Here is an 18,371-nt window from a genome sequence, read left to right as displayed (position 1 = left end):
TTCGTAATCAATCATTGTGTCTTACAAGTCTTATTATTTATTTTAAGTATTTGATTTGTTATATAATCTTGATAATTGAGATCTAACCAATTTTTTCAAGGAAATTGGTAGACAATTTCATGGTTTTACTGAGGTACTTGGGGAATTTCAGATTTAATGACCCATTCTGAAGGTTTGAGCAAAAAATTCTAGTTTGAACAAGAGTATAATATGTTCAAATAGTTTGTGCATGGAACAAATTGAATAATAAGATATATATATATATATATATTTTAGAATAGAGGGTAGTCACCTGTCCAATAGTGAACCCAGCCCAAATTTATTAAAAAACACTCACTTTTGGCAGAGAAATACCGTGGTAACAATCAAACTACTTGGGTTTTACACAACAATTGAAGCCAAACATAAAAAAAAAAATAAAGGAGAATTGAAGAAGCATTGGGAATTCAAAAGATTGACTTGGTCGATGAATATGAAGGGCAGTGCCAATAGGGGTAGGGTGAAAGGGAATGGGTTGGCCTTTCCTCAATGAAGCCAAAGATTGTATCGTGGAATCTTCGTGGGCTAAACGAGATTAATAAGTGTCTACAGATTAGAAACTTGCTACAGGAGTGGAAGGTGGATATTATATGTTTGCAAGAGACAAAATAGAAAATGATTGATAGGAGAATTGTGTGAAGTTTATGGAGTGGAGTTTATGTCGATTGGCCTTTCTTGGCCTCAAATGGGGCTTTGGGAAGGGTATTAGTGATGTGGGATAGGCGGGTGATGGAGAGGGTGGAGGATTTTATTGGGCATTACATGGTAGCATGCCTGTTTAAGTGTGTTTCCGATAACTTTCTGTGGGCTTTTGCATGTGTTTATGGTCCTAATTTAGACACAAATAGAAGATTGTTGTGGGAGGAACTTGTTGTGGTTCATAACTGGTGGGAACTCCCTTGGTGTATAGGGGGAGATTTTAATGTCGTAAGATTCCCAAGTAAAGTTTCTGGAAGAGTTCTCGGAGTTTCCGAAAGATTCCCAAGTGAAGTTTCTGGTAGTAGAAGATTGCGGCCAGCTATGGAGGAGTTCTTGGAGTGTATCTTTGACCTGAACTTGGTGGATTTGCCATTAGCTGGGGGTACTGCGACTTGGTGTAATAATCAATCATGGTCTTGACTGGATCGATTCTTACTTTCACCAGAGTGGGAAAGCCATTTTTCGGATGCATGGCAAAAGCGTATGCCCCGAATTGTGAAGGAGTTCATAAGGGCGTCTGCCTTTTAAATTTGAGAATATGTGGTTGAAATAGGAAGGGTTTGTGGATAGGGCCAAATAGTGGTGGTCTTCCTATCAATTCCAAGATACTCCTAGTTTCATTTTTGTGGGTAAATTGAAAGCTCTTAAAAGAGATTTAAAAGTGTGAAACTTGGAGTCTTCGAAAATGTTGGGGAAAACAAAAAACCAAAGTTGTTGGAGCTGCAAGAGATTGAAAGGCTTGAAGAGTTACAACCTCTTACTTAGGAAGAACAAGATTGGAAGTCTGAGCTAGTTGTAGATGTTGACAGATTGATAATAATAGAAGAGATGTCTTGGCGTCAAAAGTCCAGGGCACTATGGTTGCGGGAAGGAGATCGAAGCACGAGTTTCTTCCACAGAATTGCAAATTCGCATAGGAGAAATAACAACATTGACATGCTGAAAGTTGATGGTGTGGAATGCAAGACGAGTAGGTAATCCACAATCATGTTGTTGACTTTCATGATAACTTACTAGAAGAGTAGGTGGGATGGTGGCCCCCACTGAATGGGAAGGACTTTGATACCATTAGGTCAAGCGATGTGTCATGCTTGGAAAGGGATTTTGAAGAGTTAGAGGTATATGAAGTAGCGAGGAAAATGGCTAGAGAAAAGGCTCCAGAACCGGATGGATTCTTTATGTGTTTTTTTCAAGACTATTGGGAAGTGATAAAAGAGGACCTTATGAAGGTTTTTTAGGAGTTTTTTTGGGTTGGAAAATTTGAAAAAAGTCTTAACACCTCTTTCCTAACATTGATACCTAAGAAGCCCGTTTGGGGGGGGGGGGGGGAGGGGGGGCTACAGAGATTAAGGAGTTTTGGCCTATTAGTTTGGTAAATGGGGTGTATAAGATAATCTCCAATGTTCTTGCGAACAAATTGAGTGAGATGATGGGGAAGATTGTTACTCAACCTCAAAATTCCTTTGTAAAAGGAAGACAAATTTAGGATGCGGTGCTAATTGCCAACGAATGCCTCGATAGTAGATTGAAAGTTGGGAAAACAGGGATCTTGTGCAAACTCAACATGGAAAAGGCATATGACCATGTTAATTAGGACTTCCTACTTCATTTGCTCAGGAGGTATGGTTTTGGGGAGTGATGGAGGGTGTGGATCCATTGGTGCATATCTCCAAGAAAGTTCTCTGTGTTGGTAAATTGGGTCTCAGCGGTTTATTTTTTTTCAAAGTTCATGTGGATTGAGACAAGGAGACCCATTGCCACGCTTGTTGTTTGTTATAGTTATGGAGGCTCTAAGCTGGATGCTTTCGGCAATGGTTGAAAATGGATTTATAAACGGTTTCCTGATCGAAACCCTGGATAGGGGTATTATTAATAGTTCCCATTTACTATTTGCAGATGATACACTAATTATGTGTGAAGTCGAGCAAAATCAGATGCAAGTTTTGAAGGCCTTACTTTTTTGCTTCAAGGTAGTTTTTGGTTTGAAGGTAAATTTGGAGAAATCAGAATTGGTGCCCATTGGGGTAGTTCCCAACACTCGACAGTTGGCGAGTACATTGGGGTGCAAGATAACCTCCTTTCCAATAGCTTACTTGGAACTTCCATTGGGGAGTATCTTAAGGGCTCCTTCGGTATGGGATATAATGATTGAAAAAATAGACTAGCGATTGGCGGGGTGGAAGAAAATGTATTTGTCAAAAGGTTGAAGGCTTACTTTGATAAAGAGTACGCTTTCTAACCTACCTACTTATTTTCTATCTCTATTCCCAATAGCAAAAAGTGTGGCCGCCCGTATTGAGAAGCTCTAGCATGACTTTTTGTGAGGGGGTTTGGGGGATGAGTTCAAATTTTACCTGGTTAAGTGGGAGCAAGTTTGTCGTACTATCTTCGGGGGAGGTCTGGGGGTTAGAAACCTAAGGGTATTCAATCGAGCATTATTAGTTTAATGCATCTAGTACTTGTAATAGGGTTTTATCTACAAGACCTTTGATGAGCTTTTCTCATGTGTGAATGGATTTGAGTTTTTATTCTTTTACAGGGAAGCATTGTTAGATCCATATCTCTATAGATATTCGGTCATTATTGTTGATGAAGCCCACGAGAGGACTGTCCACACTGATGTTTTGTTGGGATTGCTTAAAAATATACAACGAGCAAGGTCAAAATCTTTCAATGACTATGTTAATATTGAAAAAAATAAGGAAAAAAATGGCACTCTATCGGATAAGGACAATGGTGTTTTTCTCAAGCAATGTCAAAGCAGAAAATTTCCTCCATTGAAGTTAATTATCATGTCTGCAAGTTTAGATGCACATGGTTTCTCCGAGTACTTCGGCGGTGCAAGAGCCGTTCATGTCCAAGGGCGACAATTTCCCATGGATACATTTTACACTCATCATGTTAAGCTGGATTATTTAGACGCAACCTTAATTGCCAGATTCCAGGTTGTTATATAGCTATCTTCTTTTGTGTTCCAATAGCCCAGCTTCTACATGCAAGTTGCTCTAATGTTTTCGATGAGATTCTTTGGCAATTTCAATTATAGTAGATCTTGACGATGAGTGTTTTTGCAACGTCAATGTATCAGAGTTCAGTTCTAAGTATGCTTACAAATTGTATGGTTTTACTTTCTATGCTTGTACTTTGATGTGAAAGTATCATGTAGAGTTAAGTTCAACCTACAAGATTGGGGTTAATAGGATCGTTGGAAACTTATATTTTTCCTATTTTTTCATGAAGTTCAATTCTAAAATTATTGAAGTACTTCAGATTGTTCTTCGACCTTCTAAGATAATTTAAGAGTTCATCTATGGTTTCTTATATTTGTATTTTCATCTTATTAGATTCATCTGGAGGAAGGCCCTAGTGATACACTTGTATTTTTAATTGGGCAAGAAGAGATTGAGTCAGTTGAACGACTTGTAAAAGAGCGACTTCAACCGTTATGTATTATAATTGGTGTTACCTAAATATGTGTTACCTCTTGTATACCCCGCGTGTACTTGGGCTGTGCCTATTCATATTAATACAATCGTTTACTTATATATAAAAAAAAATAGTTCAAGTCCTACAGGAGTGGATTAACTGTAGCTTGTGATTATGAGCGTCATCATCATCATTAATCATTAAGTGATTGTCTTTGATAGTTGGCTTCATATTGTCTGAAAAGCAGGGTTGTAGATTCAGAGAAATGCTATGGGTAGTCTTCTGTCTCTTAATACCCTCTCTTGCAGAACCTGCATTGTTTTCTGCAAGGCTTGTAGCTGTTTTAATGATATCACTTGATATCCTGTTCTCTTTACTTTATACCGATAAACAAAGGCTTGTTATCTTTCAATTATGTCCCTTGGTACATTAACATTTTTGAACTTTCAAATAGGGAATCTATTGTCAAGTCATTGGAGCAATTGTTCTTGCTAGGTGCTTTAACAGATGAATGTAAACTGTCAGATCCAGTAGGTCGTCAAATGTCTCAGCTCCCCTTAGACCCTGTTTATTCAAGAGCTCTTATTTTGGCTAGTCTATGTTGATAACTATTGCAATGCTCTCAGTGTGTTAAAATAGAAAATAGAAAGCAGAAAATGTGAGATGAACATGTGACGTGGAGAAACTCTTTTCTCATATATCATTTATGGTACATGGAACTCATATATATACACTACTACAAGAACTGAAAGACAAATAGAAAACTTCTAAAATACATCTTTCTATTCAGCTATTGAATTACAAATTGTAAATCTCAACTTTTTGGACAGCGTGGTGTATGCAGTGCTTTGTGCATCGAGACCCTGACTTCTTTTTCTGTGCAGTCATGTATTCCTCAATTGATGTTTTGTGTTTTTGTGCCAACACTTTCTCCTTTCTGCTGCTTTTTTTTTTTTTTTTTTTTGTGTTTTGCAACATACTTTATTTACTTTTTCAGCTACATGCTTTCCTTGAGTGTTGCAAGTTGTTGCAAGTCTGCTTTGGCTAGTGTATGTACTGCTTTGTGAGTTGTAGCCTTGATATTTAGTATCCTCATGTCCTCCTTGCTTGTTCTTGATTTCTTTGCTTTTTATTTCGTGATACTCCCCCTCAAGATGGGCATAGATATTTAGGATTCCCATATTGTACAATAGGAATTGAAGAGTAGAAGATGTGAGAGCCTTAGTGAAAATGTCAGCTAATTGGAACTTTGAGGCTATGTGGACTGGAGTGATGATTCCAGCTAGGACCTTCTCTCAAACAAAGTGACAATCTAGCTCTATGTGCTTAGTTCTTTTATGGAAAATAGGATTCCTTGTAATGTGAATGGCTGATTGATTGTCACAGAACAAGATGCCAGATTGCTCATGTTTGATGTTGAAATCTCTTAGCAAACCAATGAGCCATATGATTTCACAACTTGTGGAGGCTAAAGCCCTATATTCTGCCTCAGCAAAGGACCTAGAAATAGTTGCTTGTTTCTTTGATTTCTAGCTTATCAATGAGTCTCCAATGAACACACAAAAGCCTATGACATATCTCCTAGTTTCGGGACAAGCAGCCCAATCAGAGTCATTATATGCTTTTAAGTGCAAGGATGATTTTGATGACAAGAAAATTCCCTGGCCAATGGAGCTTTTAAGATATCTGAGAACCCTATAGGCTGAGTGCATGTGAGTCTGTGAGGGCTTATCCATGAATTGGCTCAAAACATTCACTACATAAGTGATGTTTGGCCTTGTGATTGTCAAATAAATGAGCCTTCCAATAAGCCTTCTATAGGCTGTAGGGTCTTGTAGAGTCTCACTCGAGTTGTGACTTAGCTTGTGATTCAATTCAATGGGTGTAGAGACTGATTTAGTGCCAAGTAACCCTGCATCTTCCAAGACTTCAAGAGTATATTTCCTTTGGCATATGTTGATTCCAGAGGATGATCTAGCAACTTCTAGGCCTAGAAAATATTTAAGAGGTCCAAGGTCTTTGATTTTGAATTTGCTTTGAAGGTGAGCTATGATTGAGCCAATTTCATCTTGAGAGTTGCTTCCAACTATGATGTCATCAACATATACTAAGAGAGCAATAAATCCTTTTTGACTAACCTTAGTAAACAAAGAATAGTCAGACTTGGATTGACGAAAACCAATAGAGGTGAGGGAGTTAGAAAATTTGGAAAACCATTGCTTTGAAGCTTGTTTAAGTCCATAAGGAAATATGTTCAGTTTGCATACGAGTTTCTCCCCCTCAATCTACTCTCTTGGAGTGTGATAACCTGGTGGCATTTCCATATAAATCTCCTCATCAAGATCCCCATGTAAAAAGGCATTATGGACATCCATTTGAGATAAGGACTGATTATGAATAGATGCCAATGCAAGGAAGACACGGACTGTAGTGAGTTTAGCCATTGGGCTGAATGTTTCTTGGAAGTGAAACCCTTCTCTTCGAGTTTATCCCTTAGCAACAAGCCTGGCTTTGTGTCTCTCCTGAGAGCCATCTGATTTAAGCTTGACTTTATAAACATTCTTACAACCAATGGTTGTTTTATTGGGAGGAAGTGAAGTAACAGTCCAAGTGTTATTTTCCTCTAAGGCACTAAGTTCATCATGCATGGCATCTTGCCAATGTTTGAATTTCACAGCTTCACTATAGGAATTAGGCTCAGAAGAGAGTGAGAGGGAAACTGAAAAGGATTGATGAGATGGGGAGAGATTTTTGTAGGTGAGATGATGACTAAGTGGTTGAAATGTGGAAGATGGGTAGGCTGCTTCCAGAGGCATAGCTTCTGCTACCTGACAGTGGTATTGATGGATATAGGCAGGTTGGTGCCTATCTCTGGTGGATTTTCGAAGAGGCAAGGTGGTATGCATTTCACTAGGATGAGGTGAAGCAGGAGGTGTATCAGAGGGTGTGGCAACTAAGGGTGATTCAAGATTAGGTGGCTCATATGGTAGCTCAGGTGGAAGGGATATGTTAGACTACAGAATAAGAGAATGTGAAAAAGAATCATCTACTGGTGGTGGAGGTAAAACCAAATTTTGAGGGAAAGAAGCATGAAGGTCTGATGAAGTTTGAGAAGAGGGAGTGGAAGTGGAGGAATGGAAAGGAAAGATGGATTCATGGAACACTACATTTCTAGAAATGAAAGTGGTGTGATTTTCCATATCATAGAGCTATTAGCCTTTGATGTTTGTAGGGTATCCTAAAAAAATGCATGGCTTAGCTCGAGGTTCAAACTTGGTTCTTTGGTGTTTAGAAGTGCTAGCATAGCTCAGGCAGCTAAAGACGCGAAGGTGATCATAGGAAGGAGGTGATCCAAAGAGCTTCTCATAGGGAGTTTTATTTGAAAGTAAAGGAGTGGGGAGCCTGTTGATGATATAGGTTGCAGTCAAGATGGCATCTCCCCAAAAAGAAGTAAGAAGTCCAGCTTGAAAAAGGAGTGACCTGGCAACATTTCAAGAGGTGTTGGTGTTTCCTCTCAACTACACCATTCTGTTGATGGGTATACACGTATGATTTTTGGTGAATGATGCCATTTTCTTTATAAAAATCCCTCATGTCGAATTCAAGGCCATTATCAGTTCTGATTTTCTTGACCTTGCTATTGAACTGAGTTTGAATTAAGTGGATGAATGATTGTAGAATAGACCTTGTGTCTGACTTAGTTTCATTAAGAAAACCCATGTGATTCTTGAATAATCATCCACAAAAGTTAAAAAGTAATGAAAACCCTAAATTGATGCTTGGGAATATGGGCCCCATATATCACAATGGATTAAGTCAAAAGGGAAAGAACTAGTGGATACAGTTGAAGGAAAAAGGAAGGTGTTTATGCTTAGCCAAAGGGCAAATCTTACAACAAGGCAAGTCTTTGGATTTTACATTAGGAACAAGAGAATGAATTAAATTCATTCTTTGTGAGGACAAGTGTCCTAATCTAAAATGCCATAGATCAAAATCATGTTGCACAGCTGCTTGGTTGACTCAAGCTTGATTAGGAAAAGTTAAAGAAGGATTGCTTTTGCTGTCACGGGAAGGAGGCAGCAGATGATAGAGGCCATTATGGACCTTGGCAAGTCCAATCATCATCCATGTAGAGAGGACCTGAATGAAGCAAAGATTATTTGAGAAGAACATACAAGTATCTGGTTTTTGAGTGAGTTTGCTAATTGAGATGAGATTGAATGTGAATGAGGGCACACAGAGGACACTAGTTAGTATCAAGAAGTCTGATAGCTTGACAGTCCCAATGTGTGTGACTTGAGCCTTTGTGCCATTTGGAAGTTGGACAAAGGTTTGTGTGCAAGGGGAAAGTTCATCAAGGTATGAAGTAGAGCACACCATGTGATCAGTGGTGGTTACCTGCAAGGTTTGAAAAGGAAATGGTCGATGAGCTTGGTTCAGAGGTTGCAGCAGGAGTAGGCAGTACAAGTTTGTCTTGTCTCAAGTTTAGTTATGGAAATTGAGTATTGGCAAAATGCATGAGATATTATGCCTATTCCTGAGTAGGGGTGGCAATTTGTGACACGACCCGTTAACCCAACATGAACACGACACGATAAAAGCGGATTTGGATTTAGTCTTATCGGGTTTGGGTCAAAAAGGGTTGACCCGTTAAGACACGATTGCTTAGCGGGTCACTAACAAGTCAACCCGTTTTGACCCGTTAAAAAAATAAATTTACACTTCTACCCTTAGGTCCCTTCTATCTAAAAATAGAAGAAAAAAAAAAGAGTAATACACTAATACAGTACCTCAGAGGCACTTCAGTCGAGTCTCAAATTTCAATTCAACGCCGCACAGTCTACACAGACCTCAGACTTAGAAAATGGAAGCATAATTCCAGCTGTCGCTTCGGCTACAAGATTCCAGAGAATCAGAGTCCCCTAGAAATTTAAAAAGGGGATCTTAGGGTTTCTGAGGGAAAAAAATTCTGGGAGAGAAGCAATTGTTGCAGAAGCAAACCTGGATAGCGACATCTTTGGGCTTCGGTGGTGTTTGTGTTGTGCGGATTGGCTGGTGCGCAGCTCAGTGCCTCACTCGGAGTCGGTCATCCCATCTGGAGTCCAGGTATCTTCAATTCTTCATGCCCTTTTCATTTTTTGGTTTTCCCTCTTCGGTTCCTGTTCTTCAACTTCCCCCATTTTTATCATTTTCATCTTCTCATTTTTTGGAACCAGTTCACAACTTCATAGTTCACACATGGTTATTTTCGGCTTCTCATTTTCTGGAACCAATTCACAGTTCCCTGCACTTATATTTAATTTTTCTCATTTTAGCCGAATCAATGACTGTGAATCACGCCATCACGAAATCAGATCAGCCCCTCTTCTCAGTCTAATTATTTTCGATTTCTCTCTCAGCTGAGGATCTCATTCTCTCGTCTTCTATGTTTTTTGGTGAATTAGTGTTGAAATTCCTGAGACCTCTTGTGCGGGTTGCTGAACGGAACAAGGTAAGCACCCTCTCGGCATTTCTTGGTTCTAGTTTTCTAGGTGTGAAATCTGTAAATTTATTTTAGCCGTAATTTGTTAAGTTTGTTTGTTAATCTTTTGGTGTTATACTCTGAATCTCTGATAGTTTTCTGGAATTATTGTGTGAAATTTGTGAATGATAGTTGTTAGATTTGTGAGTGAAATTTGTGAATGAATGTTGTTAGATGATCCGTGAGTGAAATTTGTGGATTATTGTTACCTGTTATATATCTATTGATTATTTGATAAATGGATGAAGATCACGTCCAACTTACAGATTTCACAACAATATTCATGGTGTCCAATAATTACGAGCTGGAGTTGCTTGCTTGTCTATAATTAGCTAAAAAATTAGCATGGTGCATTCAGGCTCCAATTCCATACCCACGTTAACAAATTAATGATAAATGGATGAATGCATTTGGTGGAGTTATTGGAAATAGAAAAATTCATTGACTGAGGGAACAAAATGCTGCAATATGTCATCTTTGTGTAAAATACCTATGCAAGTTTAGTAAAATAGGATCTTAATTTATGCCATCTTTGAGAGAGTTTGTCTGATGAGTTTGGGCTTTATTTGTGAGCATCTCTATTCTTAATTTGGTATTTTCTTGAATTATATTGAGCAAATTAGCTAAATCTTATATTTGTTTTTTTAATTTTCTATATTTAATACATAAGTGCATTTTCTTGCTTCAATGAAAAGTTGGACTTAATTTTTATTTAGTACATATGTGCAAGTGACCCTTTTTTGGTGGTTTTTTTTTTCCTTTAAGTTCTGAGTAAGTAATAAATACTAACTACAATAATTAGGCTTGTTGTTTGTTGTTGTCAGATGAGTGAGGTAGAAGAACAAAATGAAGATTTTGTTGATTTAGACCCATTGGACTCAGAAAGTTTTCAAAAAGAGGAGGCTAAAGCAAAACGAAGGAGACGGTCAAACGTGTGGAGTTTTTTCGAAATGGTTCCTGATTCTGAGAAAAAGGATGGCAAGCCATGAGCTAGGTGCAAATTGTGTGGAGTCACTTACATGGCTGCGAGAAAATATGGAACCGGAAATATGAAGCGTCACATTGACACATGCCCTAGAAGAAGTTCACAAGATATTGGTCAGTATTTGTTATCAAAAAATAGTGGATCCGGTTTTAGTAGGTAATCTTAAATTTGATACTAATGAATGTAGAGAATTGTTGGTAGCCGCTATTGTGAAGCATGAACTGGCTTTTTGATTTGTTGAATATTCGGGGGTGAGATCTTTATTACAATATTTGCGTCTAGATGTTCCAATTATTTGACTATATGAAGAGAATGTCTTGCCAAATGCTTACTAAGTTTGAGAAATATTGGTTTGAGTTCAATGTGTTGTTGGCTATAGCAGTTATATTGGATCCTCGATACAAGTTTCATTTTGTTGATTTTTCTTATACAAAGCTTTATGGAGATTGTTCTATTGAGTTTATGAATGTTCGGACCAAAATGGCATCTCTTTTCATGGAATATAGTTCTTCTAGTGTTCCCACATGTTCTACCATGACTTCTGAAAGTAATGTTAGTGGAGTGGAAAGTGAGTCTTTAGTTAATAAACAAGTATTTCAGGTAATATCAAATAATATTTTTTGTTTAATAATTTACATTATATTGTTGTTTTATATCACATATCATTAAGAAACATTTTTATTTATTTTTTGTGCACATGAATTTGATTCATTTAGACATGATGATCTTAGTGCCCATTTGCACAAAAGTCAATTGGATCTTTACTTGGATGAACCTATGGCAGATAGAAATGCAAAGATTGAGATTCTTTCATTTTGGAAAGGAAATGAATTTCGTTATCTTGATCTTGCTTGTATGGCTCGGGACATTTTGAGTGTTCCAGTTTCTACAGTTGCTTTTGAATCTACTTTTAGTGTTGGTGGACATATCATTGATCAGTATAAGAGTGAACTAAAAGCAAATATTGTTGAAGCATTAGTCTGCACAAGAGATTGGTTATATGTTGATGAGCAAGGCAATATTATTTTTATTTTATTGAATAAATGATTGTAATTTTTCAATATAATAATATTAATTGATATAAAACTTTACTGATGCCTTTTCTTAATAGAATCACAAGAAGTCAAATTGGACGAGTTAACTGAAGATGTAATGGAGTTGGAGATCAACAAGGGCAAAGAGGATGCTCCACTTCATTCTTCAAATTGTTGATTTTTTTGGACTCGTGTTTTCATCATATTTGAGATTGTATCATTAATATGTTTATAATGTGTGTTTTGTTTATTATATTTGGGATGTAATTTTAATATTATTACAATGTGTGTGGAATGTGGATCATATTTGTGTATCGTATTTGGTAATTGGTATTGGATAATTATTAGGATTTTAATGTTGGTATTTTTATTATTTGGATTGTAATTTTAGACTTATTATTAGTTTATCAATTAGATCACTAATGGGTTTGTTAAACCCATTAATGTAAACGGGTTGAAATGGATCGGATCGTGTCGTGTCGTGTCATGTCGTGTTTATTTAATTTATTTTTGTTAATGGGTCGGGTCGGGTCGTGTTCATGTTAGAGATTTTGACACGAAATTCTTAACGGGTCGTATTCGTGTTGACTCATTAACTGTAATGTGCATGCCTCAACACGACACGAACACGACCCGTTCACATGATTTGACACCCCTATTCCTAAGAGAGTCTCAATTGAGAAACACTTGGAGTATATGCTTCATGAGGTGAACTAGCAGCCTGAGTAGTGACTTGATTTGCAGAATAAGGTGCAGCAGAGGTTCCTTTCGTTTTGGTAAATTTGAAGTTTGGTGGAAATCCCACCAATCTGTAGCATTTATCTTTCGTGTGCCCAACCTTACCACAGTGGTGACAAACCAGTTCTGACCTATGCTTTTTCTTTGGGAAGTTTTGGTAGGCAGGTAAGGCAGAAGGTTCTAAGGTAGGCAAGGCTGTGTTTCTTGCTTGCCTTTGCCTTTCCTCTTGCAAAATGAGTGAAAAAGTTTTATCCAATGAAGGCAAGGGACTTAGGAGAATGATTTGTCCCCTTACAACATCATAGCTTTCATTTAATCCCATTAAAAATTTAAACACAGTCTCCTTTTTGGACTTTACCAACATTTTTCAAGGCATCACAGGTACATTTACCACAAGAATAGCATGGAAGAGGCCTATAGCTATGTAATTTTTTCCAAATGGCATTAAGCTGAGTGAAATAATCACTTACAGAGAGGTGTCCTTGCACAATGCCACTGAGTTTGTGTTGGAGGTGATCGATCCAAGCTTCATCAGGTTGTGCAAAGCATTCCTTGAGCTTGTCCCAAACCTGCTTAGCTAAAGTCATGAAAAAGACATTAGATGCAATGTCCTTTGAAATAGAATTCAGAATCCATGTAAGTAGTATGTTATTGCATCTTAGCCATGAAACATAGAAAGAAACTATCAAGTCAGGAGTAGTAATGAAGCCATCCAAAAATCTTGGTTTGTTCTTGATGAAAGTGGAGAGCATAAATGATATGCTCCAAGAAATATAGTTTGAACCAGTTAATGGTGGTGAAACAATGATAGTATTGGCATTGCCACTATGATGCAGGAAGAATGGACTATTTGGGTCCTCGAGGGAAGAAGGAGAAGAAGAAGAGGAGGATGTCATGACTCATGAGTTAATGTTCTGTTTGCAAGCTTTAAGGAAACAAAGTAGGATTGAAGTCCTTCTTTGATACCATGTTAAAACAAAAAATAGAAAACAGAAAATGGGAGATGAACAAGTGATGTGGAGAAACTCTTTTCTCATATATCATTTATGGTACATGGAACTTGTGACGCCCCCAAATCCCCACGTACGGACACGGAGAAATCGAGACGTCCGGATGGTGACAATACGGGTCACCACCCTATCGTCGAGTGCCAAGTGTGTGCAAGACAAATGTGCATGAAGAAACACGCAGTGAAAGGTAAAGTCATAAACTAAGTACCAGAATCTTTCTTAGTTTAATACAAAACTGTTCAAAAACATACATAATAAAATATTACAAGATCCAAATATAATTCAAAGCAACAACAAGATATTAACTTCAACTCAGACCTTCGGCGGAGCCTCATCCTTGGGCTCAGCCTTCTCCTCCTTCTCGATCTCTGCATCAAAATCTACGGTACCAAAAATGGTGTCGCAGGTAAGTAAAATCCAAATACCACTAGATAAAAACATATTAAACTCAATAATATGCATGAAAGAATGCAATGCACATGTCCCATAAAATCATAATTTTTCCACGCACGCTAAAAACCCATTTGGCCCAAAAACATAACCATTAAAACCATTCCTCGTCATTATCCCAGATAATGGCCCAAAACCGCTACCACCATTTTCCCAGAAAATGGATCAAAAGCCTCAACACATCCTCGCCATTATCCCAGATAATGGCCCAAACCACTATTTTCCCAGAAAATAGATCAAAAGCCTCGAAACCAAATCTCGCCATTTTCCCAGAAAATGGCCCACATCCGAAAACCATAAAAATGATCCAATTATGCATGCACCATGATCTCCCCTAGGGATCATCCGCAAACCCTAGCTCTGTGTCACATTGCAGGTAACGACTACACGTGTGACACCTAAACGAGCGGTGCCCAGACTCGCGCCTAGCGAGTCCCTGGCCAGGCCATCCTCTAGTCCCCACCACTCTAGGGACCACGAAGTTGACACGACAGCGTTACCATATCGTGCGATCCGGTCGTTATCCCGCGACAACCCAGGGGATGTCACTCAGTATTATCCACTCCCGAGTGACCAGAGGAGCTCCACCGAGATAATAACCCATCCCGGCTTGGGCTCGTGAGACACACGCACCCAAAAACCATTTATGCCAATAAAACATGATTTTCTCACTTAAAAGCAAATGCGCATAAATGCAATATAAATGCAACTTCAAGGCATAAAACAGCCAACCAATCCAAATCAACACATCAAACAATTCCGTCCTCAATCCATCCGACCTCCGAACTCCTCGGACTCAGTCCGGAATCAGCCAACCAACATCAAATATTTATTGTATGAGAAAAATATATTTAAATCTAAAAGTAGAGTTTGGAAAATACTTACAGCGCTATATGGTATTTTTTGAAAGCTCGCGGAGTTGCAAACGACAGAAGAAAAGCAACGTAACAGTGTAATTTACACTGTGGCCGTGGGTAATAAATTACCCATTTTTGAACGGGGACAAACCAAGGCTTGGGATTGATAGGGAATAGTCTAGGGATGTTTATGAAGTTAAAAGAAACGAGTTTTGGCCATGGGTGGTGGTGGAAATGGTGGTCGAAGGCCAAAAAGGGGCTGAACGGAGTTGAGCTCGTGGGAGCTACTCTGGCAACGGATCGAGGCCAGAAATGGATGGTTTAGGTCGGCAAGAGGTAGGGGAAGAATCTGTGAAGAGATGGTGGCCGGAGGTAGTGCGACGGCGCCGGAATAGGTGAAAAACCGTATGGCTTGGAGGAGCTCGTGGTGGCTAACGGTGGCTCGGATGGAGGTGAAACTTGGTGGGGATGTTCACCGGTGAGAGGGGAAGAAAACTGGATGGGTGGTGTAGGCCACGCCGCCGGCGAGCGACGGTTCTGGGCTGCGAAAGCAACCGGCGACAGGGGGAAAAACAGAGCAGGTGTAGTGACTTCCAGGGGCTCGTGGCGGCTAACGGCTGGTCCGATGGCTCTGAAAATTGGTGGAGATGATCTCTAGTGGAAGGGGAAGAGAATGGTTGGGGTGGTGTACAACACAGCCGCCGGACGGCGGCGCTATGGGCGGTCGAAGTGGCAGCGACGGTAAGGGGAAAAAGAAGGGGCAGCGCGCGGGAGAGGGGAAACGGGGAAGAAAGAAGAAGAAAAAGAAAGAAAAAAAGAAAAAGAAAAGGAAAAAAGAAAAAGAGAAAAGAAAAGAAATGAGGTCCAATCCTCACTCCAGAAACCAAAAACAAATCCGCCGAAAACGATGTTAAAAACCGTAAAACAACTAAAATAAATTAAACACGATATCAAATAAATTAAAACCAATTTAAAATACATTAATTTAAAATAAATAAACCAATATATTAATTAAATTAAAAACAACCCTTCAATGAAAATACATGTAAAAACGGGTTATCACAGAACTCATATATATACACTACTACAAGAACTGAAAGGCAAAAAGAAAACTTCTAAAATACATCTTTCTATTCTGCTACCGAATTACAGATTGTAAATCTCAGCTTTTTGGACAGCATGGTGTATGCAGTGCTTTGTGCATTGAGACCCTAACTTCTTTTTTTGTGCAATCATGTATTCCTTCAACTGATGTTTTGTGTTTCTGTGCCAACACTTTCTCATTTATGCTGCTTTTTTCTTTTGGTATTTTGCAGCATACTTTATTTACTTTTGGTGTTTTGCAAGATACTTTATTTACTTTTTCAGCTACATGCTTTCATTGAGTGTTGCAGGTTGTTGCAGGTCTGCTTTGGCTGCTGCATGTATTGCTTTGTGAGTTGCAGCCTTGATGTTTAGTGTCCTCATGTCCTCCTTGCTTGTTCTTGATTTCTTTGCTTTATATTTCGTGATACAGTGGAATCTATTTTTTATGCCCCCCGCAAGAAGTTAGAAGAGGTAAGTGCATATGAATTGTAGCTTCTAATGTATTTGTGGCAATTTTTGTATAGGTTTTGTTGCTAGGCAATGATATGAACGTGACTGAATGATACTTCGATATTATCTGCTTTAGTCAGATGATAAGTTTTGTAAGCAAGTGCTAGTGAGCAGGAATTTAATCCATATTTAAATGGTTTAGTTTGGTTAGGCATTAAATATGCTAAGTATTAGCAAAAGGGTGTTTAAAGGCGGTAACTTCGTGGAGATCTGTTTGCTAGAACTTTGTTTTTTTGGGGCCAAAGCTGTAGATTTCAATGGCCTCGATTTTCATGATTTTCTTGTTTCTATTTCTTCTTCCTAAATAGGTGCTATGTCTTGTATACCCCCTTGTGTACTTGGGCAATGCCTATTCGTATTAATATGAATATAATCGTTTACTTATAAAAAAAAAATTTAAAAAAAAAACATCGTTTAGATCTATTGTGTGGGAGTTTAATACTTCAATGAGTAATGGAAGAGCAATATGTGCAATAATTGTGAACTGAAATAGTTTGCAGAGTAAATAAGTTGTGGAATTTTTTATCTTGTTCTGCTATCGCCCATTTTTGTTTATGTTATCTCAATACAGAGAGGACTATTGTAGAAAAATTGTTATGCATTTGGACTCATAATTATTCTATCATGTTTATCCCCCATGTGGCCAGGTAAGAACTGCAATGAGATGCTTTTCAAGTCCAGAGGGAGACCACCTCACTTTGGTTAATGTGTACGATGCTTCTGATGAGTTCTTGGATAAGAGAATGGTGGGGCTTAGCAAAGAGAAAAAGGACAAAATTCTGAGCAAGTGGTGCAAGGAAAATTTCATCAATAGTCGTTACTTGAGACATGCTCGTGACATTCATAGGTTGGTTTCTATCATCCTTGTTGGCTTTTTTATGTGTGCATCTTTTAGGCCTCATTTTCCATAAAAGATTGTTAATAGTTGATTCATTGAAGTTTCCACCAGATCTCCACCCCTAATTTATTAGGTGCTTATTGCAGTCAAATTTGAGGTCATGTTGAACAAATGGGTCTTCGTGTTGCTTCTTGTGGAGATGACATGCTTCAGTTCCGCAAATGTCTTGCTACTTCATTCTTCCTCAATGCAGGTTTGAGGCAGCCAGAGGGAACATATAGGTATTGAATGTAACATTTAAATGAATCGTATTTGAAATTCCTCTGGTAGATCTCAAATGTTCCGCTTGCCGTTATACCTTTTAACAAGGTGAACCATTATGGAATTCATCTGGTAGATCTTAAGGGATCCACTAGTTTTTGTACCTTTCAAAAAGGTTATTTTGGTTAATTTATGATGCTCCATTGTTAATTGGAATATTAACACTTCTAATATAATGACAGGGCTTTAGCTAGTGGTCAGGTGGTGCAGATCCACCCTTCTTCTGTGTTATTCCAGGCAAAACTAGAGTGTATAGTTTTCAACGAACTAGTCCAAACTAATCATAAGTACATCTGTAGCATTAGTAGAATCGATTACTTGTGGCTATCTGAACTGGCTCCTCAATATTATTGCTCACAAAATTAAATTTTGGTTTTGATATTAGCTGGTAAGATCTCAAATTCTCTCCGTCCATTTGATCATTTCTGTACAATCTTTTTGGGTCTATTATTTTATATCTCACCCATTGGAATGCTTAATTTATCATGAATATAATCCACAAACTTCTCACCATGTTCTATCTGCTTTGGTCCTGGCATGAATGAATGAGGTTGAAGCAAAACTCAAAGGTATTTTTACAAACACTTGTTGACCTGGGATGTAGCACCCTGTTCCCGGAGGTCCGGAGAGTTAATTCTTATTACTTACTATCAACTTCAATATCACAATTATAAAATTCAAAAAATTCAGAAAATATTAATTTATTGACTTAACCCAAATATCCATGTTCCTTCATAGGGACAACAAAGAAATTCTCAATAATATAAAATAAAAACTCACTAAAGACTTGAAAATATCCTTAACTCATCAAATCAAAATATTCAAAAATAAATCAATTTACTAACTACGACTCTCAA

The 18,371-nt window shown here is 38.2% G+C and overlaps 1 long non-coding RNA gene and 1 pseudogene across 4 annotated transcripts; both read left to right on the top strand.

Moving 5' to 3' along the window:
* Positions 1-768: 768 nt before the first annotated feature.
* Positions 769-18,096, top strand: LOC122290054 (annotated as a pseudogene).
* On the top strand, positions 8,961-12,020 carry LOC122289166. 4 transcript variants are annotated; one of them, XR_006236133.1, is made up of 4 exons: positions 8,961-9,270; positions 9,564-9,655; positions 10,510-10,783; positions 11,782-12,020. It is a non-coding gene; the product is annotated as an uncharacterized LOC122289166 (long non-coding RNA). The 4 variants fall into 4 exon arrangements; XR_006236131.1 differs by having other exon boundaries at positions 10,488-10,783; XR_006236132.1 differs by having other exon boundaries at positions 9,480-9,655.
* Positions 18,097-18,371: the final 275 nt, after the last annotated feature.

Source organism: Carya illinoinensis, chromosome 12, assembly GCF_018687715.1.
Source record: "Carya illinoinensis cultivar Pawnee chromosome 12, C.illinoinensisPawnee_v1, whole genome shotgun sequence".
NCBI classification, from domain to species: domain Eukaryota; kingdom Viridiplantae; phylum Streptophyta; class Magnoliopsida; order Fagales; family Juglandaceae; genus Carya; species Carya illinoinensis.
Note: the sequence above shows the minus strand (reverse complement) of the source record. Positions and strands in the feature narration are given on the sequence as shown.